General features: G+C 38.9%; 1 protein-coding gene and 1 long non-coding RNA gene across 10 annotated transcripts in view; one reads left to right on the top strand and one right to left on the bottom strand.

The window, feature by feature from the left end:
• The window catches only part of DLGAP3 (DLG associated protein 3), a 292,505-nt gene extending 290,892 nt beyond the window's left edge, over positions 1-1,613 (top strand). For all 8 annotated transcript variants that reach the window (XM_072136868.1, XM_072136867.1, XM_072136866.1 and 5 more), the window contains one exon: positions 190-1,613. The gene's annotated coding sequence lies outside the window, so the exon portion shown is untranslated. The remainder of the gene's footprint in view (positions 1-189) is intronic.
• The window catches only part of LOC140118675 (uncharacterized), a 34,693-nt gene extending 21,628 nt beyond the window's left edge, over positions 1-13,065 (bottom strand). Inside the window, exon 1 of one of the 2 annotated variants that reach the window (XR_011853235.1) lies at positions 13,016-13,065. This is a non-coding gene — a long non-coding RNA (uncharacterized lncRNA). Of the gene's footprint in view, positions 1-11,922; positions 12,092-13,015 lie in introns of those variants that run through there. The other variant, XR_011853236.1, reaches the window with a different exon arrangement.
• Positions 13,066-13,514: the final 449 nt, after the last annotated feature.

The following is a 13,514-nucleotide window of genomic DNA, read 5'->3' on the forward strand; positions in this document are numbered from 1 at the left end:
GAACTCGCATCACACTCGCAACGCAAGCTGCCGGGAACGCACGGCCCGAACGCTGCACCGCGGGAGTGAACTGACATGCTGAGTTCACTCCCGCGGTGCAGCGTTCGGGCCGTGCGTTCCCGGCGGCTTGCGTTGCGAGTGTGATGCGAGTTCATCGCATCACACTCGCTAGTGTAGAAGGGGCCTTAGGAGGTTGTGCAGGATCGCAACGAGGAATGGTGCTGTTCAGGGTATAGAGATAGTATAAGATAAGCACTAAGCTAGATCCTAGAGTGACCCTCTTAGGTGGCAGGGACCCTATTATACCCTAGTACGTTAACTTGGGGTGAAGGACGTATACGACCATCACCCCAACTGGGACCTGTTCACCATTCTCTGCGGTGGATTCGGGTCCGGCCAGGATTCACTAAGGTAGTTTCTCCGCCGTCCACCAGGTGGCGCTGCTGCGCTGAAAAGCATCGTTCCGCACTGGAATTCACCGGGCCGGACCAAGTGAAGGTAAGCGCGTCCCAACCGACACTTTTTTGTTTTAAATGCGGGGGGTTTTTCTGAATCCGTCGGGTTTATGCTCGGCCACGACCCCTGAATTGCCGTCGCGTGCATGCCAGCACCAATGCGCCAAAATCCTAAGTTGCGCCAAAATCCCGAGGCAATACAGGGAAAGTCGGTGCAAATCGGAAATATTCGGGTAACACGTCGGGAAAACGCGAATCGGGCCCTTAGTAAATGACCCCCATTATGTTTGACTCCCTTTTTTAAAAATTATTTTCTACATTAAAAACATTTTGCTGTTGCTGTAAAACACTTCAGAATCGTATGCTTCAAATTCCCTAAAATTGCAACCCATGTACCAACTTTTATTGTTACTGTTGACAGTCCGACTGATTGAACCGCCACAATCTCAAGAAGGGGAAGGGGACTCACACTCTGTGGCTCAATTTTTAAGTTATTTCAATAAATTCCCACTATAGTTTATAATGTTTTAATTAATCAGTGATCACAATTAAATTTATGTTTAATTGGTGGTCAATGGGTAAATGTGGCATCTTGTTTTGCTTGATAAAGCATTACCCAATCACTGCATTTTATTTGTTAACCTTTACTACAGTTACCACTTTAAGCACATTCCAAGAAAAGATTTAATATTGTTTGTATAATGAAAAGTTATACAAATTTCCAATATACTTTCTGTATCAATTCTCCACAGTTCCACTAGATTTCTTCTTGCAGCCGGCTGACGTCTGAAGTCCAGAGTTTTCTACTGCTCCCCCGGTAGAGATACCCAGAGACCCTAGGGAGAAGGTAGATGCAGTTCCTCACAGCATCACGCTGTAGTAGTGCTATGCAGAGAGGAGCTGAGCTGCGCTGCCGCTGGCTCTATAGACTCGACAGTCACGTGACCGCCGGGTCTAAAGTGGTTAATTAGAGCTGCTGGGTCTGAACCAGTACAGGTCTGATCAACATCCACCATCAAAGGGGGTCCTTTCCCACGTTAACTGGGGCTCTTATAGATGCCCCAGTTACAGGAGAAAACTTATTAAAGAAAAAAAAATGGAAAAAAAATATTAATAAGTATTCATAAAAATACATTTACATTTTCCAATATAATTTTTTTTAAAAAGCCCCACTACGCTACAAAAAACATCGTAATAATCACTCAGTTTGCCTGAGAATATATATATATTATATATGATAATGACTAAAACAAAGAAAATAATTCATTAGTAATGTTCATTTTCAGTTAATTTGAAAATTTAAAAAAAAATACAATAAATTACAAAAGAAGCCTTTTTAAATTACATTTTAATTAGCCCTATGTGTCAGAAAATTTAGGGTAGCACAGAAAAAAATAAGGTATGGCCCTTAAACTACCATGTACGAAAATACTAATGCCCCAGTCATTAGAGCCTTTTCAGGCTGCGTCATTAAAGGGGTATTCCCACGAAGACAAGATTCTTAAATGTACTCAGGATGACAAAATAACATATTGGGGGTCATTTACTAAGGGCCTGAATCGCTATTTTTTGTCGGGTTTCCCGAAAATTACTGGTTTGCGCCAAATTGATTTTTGGCGCACGCGATCGGATTGTGGTGCATCGGCACCGGCATGCATGTGACGGAAATCGGGGGGCGTGGCCGTCGGAAAACCTGACAGATTCGGGAAAACCGCGGGCTTACCTGCACCCAGGATAGGAAGGTGAGCTCTGGTGAACTTCAGGCTCACTTCAGCGCAGCAGCGACACCTTGTGGACATCGGACGCACTACCTTAGTGAATCGCCGGAAGACCCGAATCCTTAACGGAGAACGCACCGCTGGATCGCGACAGGACCGGGTAAGTAAATCTGCCCCATTCACCGTTATTAAGAAAAATACAGCATTTCACTGATATAAGTCCAACCTGTCTCTATAAGTCCTGGTGTATACATTTTTGGTTGCCCCTGGACCCGACCCTGGATTTTCTGAGATTAGGGTCAGCAAACATATTTTTGTTTATCTATAGGAGGTAAAGAATGAAGTTTCCTTTTGCATGACAGCAAGAAGAGATCTAGAAAACTGTAAAGAATTGGTACAGAAAGCAAATTGGAAATTCGTATAACTTTTCTTTACACAAGCAATATCAATTATTTGCTGGGATATACTTAACGTGGACAACCCCTTTAAATTTATCTTTATGAAAGTTGAAAGTAGTTTTATTGGGCATGTTAGGCTATATTTACCAAGCCAATTCTCTGCTATGAAAAATATGTATTCATCGTTATTTTTGGCTCGTGGAATCAATTTTTCACAGATCCTCATAAACAAGGGAAACAGTTCAGACTAGGACATAGTCCTGTCCTGTAAATATGGCCTACCTATGTAACCATGGGGCTGTTTAGAACTGCTGTTAGCTTTAGTCTATTTGAAGGTAGACTAAAGAACGGTATTGTGGCACGGTTTATGCCACATCAAATACCATCATTGTTGCATCATGTTAACTCAAACTTTGGGAGTCAATAACAGGTAACACATTCTGCAGGCTCATGCTACATTCATGCTACTTTCATTCTGTAGAAGATCTTTGACAATGGTACATTATTCCTTACCTTAGTGCATCTTAGTGATGTGATACAACTTATACTTACAGGCTAACCTAAATTACAATTTTGTGTAACAAGATGACTGGCTCATACATTTTCCGGCCTCTTAGCAAGAGGAGTGTTATAGGGGTTGTGCAGGACTAGAAAAACATGTTGTTTTCTTTCCCAAATAATGCCACATTGTTATTTCTGATCTTGCTGCTTTGTTCAATTGCTGTGAAAGGGGCTGAGCCGCTGTTCCAGACACAACCTGTGGACTTATGGTGCTATTTTTGGAAGGGCACATTTAGTTTTTTAGTTAGATTTTTATTTCGTTTAGAAGCAAAACACTGCTTTCTTTGAATTAGAGTTAGTAATATCCAGTAGATAACAGATACATCTTCAAGTTTCCATGTACAATTCTGGTAATATCCAATTTAAGTACAATATCCCAGGACCCACAAAGAGTGTATAAGTTTACACACACTAGGCTTATTTTTCAAGTACATTTAATATGAAAGAAACCGTAGCAATAGAATATATATATTATATTTATCTTTCAACCTTTGACATTAAAATCTAAGCCCAATGCAAGCACCAGGCTATAGAGCAAGGGGAGATAAGCAGTTTCATCTATAGTTTTTTGCAGAAAAGATTTAGTGTTATTAATTTATACAGTTGTGACCAGAAGTTTACATACAATATATAAACAGACACATATGCATGCTTTTCTCACTGACATGAAATTAGAATAGACCTTTCCCGAATTTGGCTTGACAGAAGACCTGCATGACCTCAGTCAGGTAGAAAAACAACTGATGGAGACAGGTTGAAACGCCTGATTTTTTTTTTTTTTATAACATCAAATTATGTTATTTTTTATTCTGTATGTAATTAGGAATTTTGCTTTCGTGCGAATGCCCCTTTAAAATGTATGACTTTGGTCAAAAGTTCTGGATATATTTCCACAAGCTTCTCTCAATAGTCGGTAGGGATTTGGGCCGATTCCTCCTGACAACTGGTGTAACTGAGCTATGTTTGTAGGCTTCCTTGCTCGTTCCTGCCTTTTCAGCTTTGCACATATATTTTCAATAGGGCTTTGTGATGGGTACTCCAAAACATCGACTTTGTTATCCCTGAGCCACTTTGTGACCAGTTTGGCATCATGCTTCTAGTCATTGTCCATTTGGAAGACCCATTTACACCCAACCTTTAACTTCCTGGCTGATGCCTTGAGATTTTTCTAGGTGCAGTTTGTCTTGGAGTGCACCATATTATTGAATACTGGCACACGGTCTTCATAAATCTGGCGCACTTTGCACTGCTCTGGAAGTGTGCACCATCTTTTTTTGGTACACCTTTAACATTGAGCATTCATCACAATTCTGTTGAGTCGCTGTAAAAAATGTGGTGCACAGTCCGAATCGGCACCACACCCCCTTTTGTGGCGCAGTGGACATAGTGCAGCTGCGACACAATACTGCCACAGACACCTTATAAATACATGTACAAGCAGTTTGAACGTTCTTTTCAGTGCAGTCAGACAGAATACAGGCGCAAAAGCATGAATAAATATTGCCCAAAATGGTCTTCCCTCATGATGCCATCTATTTTGTGAAGTGCACCAGTCCCTCTTGCAACAAAACAGCCCACAGCATGAGGCTTCCCACCTGGTGTTTCACATTTGAGATGTTGTTCTGAGGCCAGCAAGCTTCTCCCTTTATCTTACAAACTTAACAATGGTCATTATCATCAAACTGTTCAATTTTAGTTTCATCAGTCCACAGGACATGTCTCCAGAAATGAAGATTATTGTTCCTGTGTGCATTTGAGAACATTAATCTGGCTTTTTATGTTGCTTTTATTTTGAGTAATGGCTTCTTCCTGGCAGAGTGGCCTTTCAGCCCAATTTCGATGCGGTACTCATTTATAAAACTTCCAAAGATGTGACATTAACGTATGGACTATCCCCAAATATTCAAAGCTTATGGTTGTGGTCTAATTGAATGGCACACTCAGAAGTGGAAACTAGATTTTTATTGAATAACAGATCATAACGCGTGTCTGGGAAAAGTACCCCTTTCTCAAGTGAAAAAGACTAATGCCGAATGTGGGATATAGACACCTCCTGGGCATTCCCCTTATTATTGAAAGGCATACTGATCTTAGTGTATGTAAACTTTTGAGCTTGCCATTCGGGTTTGGGTGCGCACGACCCGCACATATCGCAGGGGGTGTCGTGTGAGCCAGTGTAACAGCCTGTAATGCCCGATCACTGAGCGGCTATCACAATTTTGAAATATATTGAAATTTTATTCTGTAAAACTCTATGAGCTCATTAACAAAAAAAGAAGGGGGTAAAAATACTTACCCATGAAGCACCCAATAGAAACCTTAAACCAGTCTGAAGATGTGCCATTTATGACCCAACTCTGTTTTCAAAAAGCCAATTATTAAGCTAATAATCAGTATCCCAGCATTCTCATTTTATGTGACCCAGAGTTCTATCTACTTTAATTGGATTTAACTATAGAATTTACATTGTTTCTAATTCTAACCATATTCATCTGGCATTGGATTTTAGTTTTCTCTTTCTAATCCTGTAACACATCATCCCCCACTGGTTGTTTTAGCAGTTCAAACACTTTTGGGGAAATGTATTGCAGTTACATCAGTTTTCTGGAATAAAAATGTTTTACAATAGTCTCAACTGCCGATTCTCAAAATTTGGTGACTTTTTTTGCTACACTTGCTACCCTATTCCACTTTTCACTTTAACCTACTTATGCCAGATTTATCAAGTAAATTCGTGTAGTAGATGTATTTATGAAGTGTGATATTTAAAAATGGTGCAAATTCAGATGCAAATTTATTGCAGTCCCTTCCTGGCGTAGATAATATTTAGGAATCAGTTACAAACATTTGTGACTTCTCAACAAAAACTCCTGAATCCACTTGAGACAATTGTGCCACATTTATCAAACATTCTAAGCCACTATGATAACTGTGACATATAAAATGCTCCTGTAAAAAAAACTGTTGTAAGGAGCTTGCTTTTCCCCTTTATCTTTATTTTTACTTGCCCATCTTATCATATTAGTAAATCACATTGTTTATTATATTTTTTGATCAGTTGGAGCCATTAACCCCATAGCGCAATAAGACGTACCCTTACGTCTTACTGCGCATGGGGGAGTATGAAGAGGGCTTACAGGCTGAGCCCTCTTCATACTCACCGGGCGTTTGCTTCATAATGAAGCAAACGCCCGTCGCTAACACCCGCGATCGGTGCTTGCACCGATCGCGGGTGTTAACCCTTTGATTGCCGCCGGCAAAGCTGCCGGCGGCATTAAAGAGCCGGCGGCGCGTGGGCGCCGCCATCTTGGCTCCGATCGTCACTCCCCGTGACGTCACCGGGGAGCGGCGATCCGTTGCCATGACAGCCTGGGATCACACAAAGATCCCAGGCTGTCATGATCGGGGCTATCTATTATAATGTGCGATCTGCACATTGTAATAGATGGTATGCAAAATTCCCATATACTGCCATACTGTAGTATGGCAGTATATGGTAGGATCAATCAGACAACCTAGGGTTAAAGTACCCTAGGGAGTCTGTAAAATAGTAAAAAAAATAAATAAAAAAAAGTAAAAAAAAAAAAATTATATTAAAAAAACATAAAAATTCAAATCACCCCCCTTTCCCTAGAACTGATATAAATATAAATAAACAGTAAAAATCATAAACACAATAGGTATCGCCGCGTCCGAAAATGCCCGATCTATCAAAATATAATAACCGTTTTTCACTGCGTTAAACCCCGTAGCGGAAAATAGCGCCCGAAGTCGCAAATGGCATTTTTTTGCCATTTTGAAAAATAGAAAAAATTCTATAAAAAGTGATCAAAATGTCGAACAGTCCTAAAAATAGAAGCATTGAAAACGTCATCAGAAGTCGCAAAAAATGACACCACCCACAGCTCCATACACCAAAGTATGAAAAAGTTATTAGCGCAAGAACACTGCAAAATGAAGAATTTTTTTTCTGTACAGGAGGTTTTAATTTTTGTAAATGTATGAAAACATTATAAAACCTATACAAATTTGGTATCCCCGTGATCGTATTGACCCAATGAATGAAATAGACATGTCATTTGGGGTGCACACTGAAAGCTGTAAAAACCAAGCCCACAAGAAATGGCGCAAATGTGTTTTTTCATCATTTTCACTGCATTTAGAATTTTTTTCCCGCTTCCCAGTGCACGGCATGGAATATTTAATACCATCACTACGAAGTGCAATTTGTTACGCAGAAAATAAGCCATCACACAGCTCTGTACATGGAAAAATAAAAAAGTTATAGATTTTTGAAGGTGGGGAGTGAAAAATAAAAACGCAAAAACGAAAAAGGGCCTGGTCCTTAAGGGGTTAAGGTCATCTCTTATCCATGTAAAATTGTTTAGAATTTTGTAGTCCCTTCCTCAAGTGTGTTATAAATAAATAAATAAAAGTCAGCCTTTTACTTTGACATCCTGTCAGGTCTGTTGGATAAGATAAGGTCTAGGAGTTCCCCCTATCCTTGCTGTTTCCTGTACTAGTAGTGACAGGTAATAGTCTTTGGTAATGCCTAAACCCAGTTTCCTTTGTAGGACTTGAAGGTTTCTGCCCCCCAGTCTATATTCATAATGTTATGAGGCCACATCTATTTACCCTAGAAGTAGATCTACTGTGTCCTCCATAATACTTGGAGCCTTGTGAAAACCCCTTGTTGATAGTTTTCCTCCCCATATCTCCACCCATAGGCCAAGAGTCTAATTTGCCTCACATATCACTGTTTTACAAATAAGTGAACTCCTCCCCATTTCTTATTGTACACTCTCTTAAATCAGATTGCTTAAAGGAAAACAACCATTAAGTTTAACCAAAAACAAACTAAACATACTCACCTATGCTCCCCTTTATTGGTGCCTGTAAAAAAGACTTAATCAGCAGGCCGGAGCATTGGGACAAGATGTCTCCTGCTCCAGGCCACTAATTGTCCAAGCCCCCACACCTCACTACTGAGATCACACGAGAGCTGTGACTGATGACTCCCTCTCCCAGCAAGGGGAGGAAGGTGACATCACACAGGAGAGGTGAATAATAATCAGGGGCGCAGACTTTGCATTGATTGTCTGCCATGAGATAAATACAGACATTTGGAAGCAAATCCTCTATGTGTTCAATTACAGACTTTTTATAAAATAATTTTCTGCTTAATTCTGTGTATCTTTATAGTATATGGAATTTACTTTTCCATTATGGAGCAACACATACCCTACGTACATATTTAAAACATTATATGGTGTCTATAGCCTCCACTAGAGAGAAAATTGGAGAACACTGTAAACTCTTGAATTTTTTATTTTGGGGAATTTTTAAATGACTACTCTAAAGAATTTTATTGCCAAAACTTTTGTTACTTTTTTGGTTTATTAATGCAAAAACTTGATAACATATTTATTTTTTGTACCATTCATTTTTAGTGTGTGAAAAGATGAATAAATGCACATACTTACATGCAGTAGTTGTGAAAAAACTTGTGTGATAACAACATTACATCTGTCTCCTAAGGATTTTCAGAATGTGTGAGGTGTGTCAAGAGGACATATAGGGTTAAAGCTTAATATTTCACAATGTTCTAAGATCCAATAAGGAGTGATCCTGGGTCCCATGGCAAACTTCTGCATGGGGCCCCCTTTCCTTGAAAGAATATATATGCATATTTTACAAAACATAGTTTGGGCGAGGGGGGCCGGAGTTTGGGCGGGCCAGTGTTCGGTGTAGTACAGACACAGAGGGAGGGTCGGGCGGCCTGGAGTTTGAGTGGGAGGGGTGAGCCGGCATTTGGGCAGGCAAAGTTTGGCCGGGCGGACAGAGTTTGGGCTGGCCGGCCGGAGTTTGGGTGGGACAGCATTTGGGGAAGCACAGACATAGAGGGAGGAACCCGCATCAGTGAATTATGACCCGGCCGTGCTTCCCTGGGCCCCTCCCCCCAATGGGCCCAGTCACAGTAGCACCCCATATGTTATAATTTTACTCAGGGTTCATGTATATAGACTTTGAATTGTGCCAGGCATCTCTGTATTAAGGAGGTCATTGTGTTGATTTACTTAAAGCAAAGCTTCTACTGAACACTATACTCTGAAACCTGTGTGCAGTACAAGCGGATGCAATTTGACCCCATAGCATGCCTAATGCTTTGTTTTAAGGATTTTAAAAGTACTAATAATTTTGATCATGAACTCTTAAGGTGGCTATACACTTTAGATAGCTGTTGGCTTAATAGATGTTTGGCTGATAGCTGTCTTCTTCGGTCGGGAAGTAAGAGCTTTACTTACTTTACTAATGAAGGCCACCTTACAGGCATATGGAGACTTTGACAATCCACTCAGGAACCCTGGGAAATATGCAAATACGTTTACCAGGATGGGATACAGAAAACATTGTGGGGGTCATTTATCTTAGTCTGATGCACATTTTTAAGAGACTTTTTGAGCACATTGGTATATTTGCACAATTTTTTGTGCCTTTTTTCAGCAGTTTGCTGGAGTTCACCGTGTAGCATTGATCCTGGTTTGTGCCTAACTTGTCTTTGTGTTTCTCCTGCTTCCAGATTTTTGCCCTCTATACAACATTGATTTTTGCCTACCTGGGCGCATGCCAGTTCTGAGTATGCTTAGGAAAGGATGGCATGATTTGCACAAAAAATTGGGCCTAATAAGGCGCAAAAAACTTTATTTGACAAAGACAAGTCAGGTACAAAAATAGACTCACAAAAGATGCAAAAAGAGTTTAGAGAAGGGGGAAAATAAGATTAATGCCCCCTGCCTTTTTGGCAATCCCAAATAATGATACTTTAATCCTGCATCATGTTATTAGGCTTCTTGAAAGTCATGCTGGATGTTAAGGGGACTGCCTTACAAGGTAGCTAAAAGAGGCAATGTTTTCCTTATCCCATCCTGGAAAATGTATTTGCATATTTTCTAGAATCCCTCATACACAAGCAGCTTTGGCTGTTACATTTGTCATGAGTTAAGAGAGGATGGTAGGTGTACAACAAGGGTACCAACAACCTTGGGTGTACAACTAGTGGGTAAATAGTAGTCGGTCTTAATAATTGCTGCATATTTGCTACAGTTTTCCATCATTGAAGAAGGCAGAAAAAATCATTCTTCCATAGAAATGCTTGATTTAATCAATCCAGAACAGGCCATTTTTTCACTTATTCTCTGTGCAGTGGGATTTGTGTTTATGGATATGTAATCACTATTAAATATTGAATAAACATCATTTTATAATTGCAGTCAGGGTTTTTATATATTAAAATGTCACCATTCTTTGAACTTTAACTTAACTTTTACTTCAGTTTCAGTTTCTTCCATATGCTGTATGTTAAATGACCATTAATTTGAAAACTCACTTAAATATGTATTTTGAGGATTCATGTTAAAGGGAACCTGTCACCAGAGTTCTATTTTTAGCAGGGTACAGATTGCTATAGAAAAAGTATGCCAAAGTGTGCCTAAAATATGCCTTTTTTTAAATGTCTGTGTTATATTGTGTTTGAAATACTGTATGTGAAATTTTACCTTGCTCCCTGTCAATGATTCCGAGAGAGGAAAATTTCTAATTACAACTTCTGTCTGCTGTATAATATATTTACTGCTCTCCTGGCTCCTGCCCCTCTCCAAGCTGTCATCTCACTGCAGACAATCTTATATCCTCTCCTTGCATGGAGAGATTGTCTTCAGTGAACTGACATCTCATAAGGGGGAGGAGGAGCAGGAGCCAGGTGAGCAGTAAATATACTATACAGCAGATGAAAGTTGTCATTTGAAATGTTCCTCTCCTGGACTCATTGTCAGGAAGACAGGTAAACTTTCACATACTTTATTTCAAACACCATATAACACAGACATGTTTAAAAAAACATATTTGGCATTTACAATACTTTGTCTTTAGCATCCTGTCCCCTGATTTCTTTTCTAGTTTTTGAACAATGAAAATATAAAAAGTGAGTTTTGAGTTAATGGTATCACTCTGGTGACGGGTGCCCTTTAAAGTATTGGTGGCATCAGATGTATCACACTATTATTTTTTTTGTCTTTGCTACATAATTTTGAAATTTAGGTCCCATGCTCTATATGTAAACAATTTAAAAACATTAACAATATAAAGCCTTAAAAATATTCAGTAAATGTCCCCGTTGGTATTAATTAAATGTGGTAAATGTATTTACCAAAGACACAGCCTTATTCGCACAGTTGTCAAATTGTAATGGTCATGTTTATGGATTGATGATAATATATGTTTGGCACTTGGTTGATGATCATTTCGTTCTTCAGATTATAATTGATACTTTATAAAACTCTCTCCTCTGTGAGACAAAATGAGCGAAATTCATTAAGAATGAACGCCAGTTTTTAAATTCCTACCACTAGCAGTCTGGCGTCCATATCCACTACGAGGCTTTGGCCCCTTAGTAAATAGGGATGCAAACTCCACTAATTTGGACCCAATATCTGGTCTGAACTGGCGGAATTTTTTTCTATGGTCCTTGCTGGTTTTAGGAGACTATAGAAAATCTGTCTGGTTGAACATTCGTGCCCCTGCATGCTCTCTGCCCACCCAGGTTCCCGCCCACTTCCAAACACACCCAAAGTGGTGTGTGGGTCAGGGGAAACAGGAAAAATTGTGGGAAGGGGGAGATTTATGTGTCTTCTCTGCAATAAAACTGCCCAGGAAGGCATAATAAATCTCCCCAATGTGTGATTTCAAGTTCAAAATATTAAAATAATCATGTTTCCATTGTATTTAACGCACCTTCACCTTTGCACAGTTTTAACCTTAATAGGATTTTCTGTATGCATCACAGTCTGGTGCTAAAATGGGCCCCTTTTTAGAGCTCACGTTGAAGCCAATTTCTTGCCGCTGGAGATAATTACTAATGAGTTGATTAATAAATTGATATGATATGATGACATAATAGGTTCTGTACCTACAATCAAAGATTAAAAGGAAATGTTAAGTGGATATACACATGGGGGGTCATTTATCTTATCTCTGTTTGGGCTTGTTTTTTCCTGTCTTTTTTCCATCTGCTTCCTTGGTAATTTATGAATCTCACTTTTAAATTGTTTTTTTTTTCAGATCTCTTTTTGAGACATTTGTTACAAATGTCAAGTCATTTCTTTCCATTTTCTAAGTTTTCCTTTAGTATGGTTTCATTTGGAGTTTTTTGAGCCAATAAATTTTGCAAATTTTAGACAATTTGAAATGATAAATGTCATTTGCTACCTTTAGCACATCCCACATCCACATCCGGAATAGAAGATAATTGTGTCTTACTAACGAAAAACAAATGTCCGGTGGACATTTCAAAATGTCCCCAAAAAAGCACAAAAATTGCTGTGCGCCAAAAAGTCTCAAAAAAGACAGAAAAATAACAGGAAGAAAAATAAATATAAATGACCTCCATGATCTAGCCCCTGAATTTTCTCTCCTGGAAGACCCAGGCAACTGCAGGGTGACATCTATGCTGACTAGAACTAGTAATATAAATATATTAGAAACCTTATTATTTTATCATTTTTCTTTCCAGAAAAATGCTCTAAAGAATTCTTTATGTTTATGAAGATATCCATTGATAACTGTGTGGTTTGTTTAATGTTGCATTGTTACATGTATTTTGTATTATACAGCATTTCCATATGTTCCATATGATTATACTTTCTGTTATAATGAACAAATCTATTAATACCTTTGTAGAAATGGTTGCATCATACTATGAAACAATATAGTGTGATACAAAGAAACGATAGAGACAAACATTTGTTCACCTTTATTCATTTAAACAAGACCATAATTACATATCTCTTATATACACTATAACATTTCCTACTTTATCTACACTTACCTGCTAATATGACCTTATGCAGTTGGGTTTGTATTGTAGGTTGCTTGGATATTTAGAGAGAAAATGACAATGTAAATCACATAAATATACGTATTAGGCACATTCGTAAAGGTTTGAAGTTAATGGTAATGGAAATTGGTGGTGTAAGTGGTGGTAGGAGTCAATATGAACATGAATTGCTAGACTGTACATTTTGAACAGAAAGACTAGGACCACTATTAACAATATAACATTGGCTGCCTTTTGATAAATGCCTAGCCTGCATCTATACTAAATAGTGGAATAAAAGAGGTTTTATTCTTTATTGCTTTAGGGTTATTGCCTCATTTGGTAGACTTTTTTAAGTATACGCTATCTAGTCTCCATATATTAATATTAGAGTAGTCCCCTATGTGTAAGAAGAATGTCATGCACAAACATGCCGCAATAGTTGGCATGATAAAAGACCCATATGAGTCATATATTAGTAAAGCTGGAGTCAGGATGTACAAATCCATAT

This window comes from Engystomops pustulosus, chromosome 2, assembly GCF_040894005.1.
Source record: "Engystomops pustulosus chromosome 2, aEngPut4.maternal, whole genome shotgun sequence".
Classification (NCBI taxonomy): domain Eukaryota; kingdom Metazoa; phylum Chordata; class Amphibia; order Anura; family Leptodactylidae; genus Engystomops; species Engystomops pustulosus.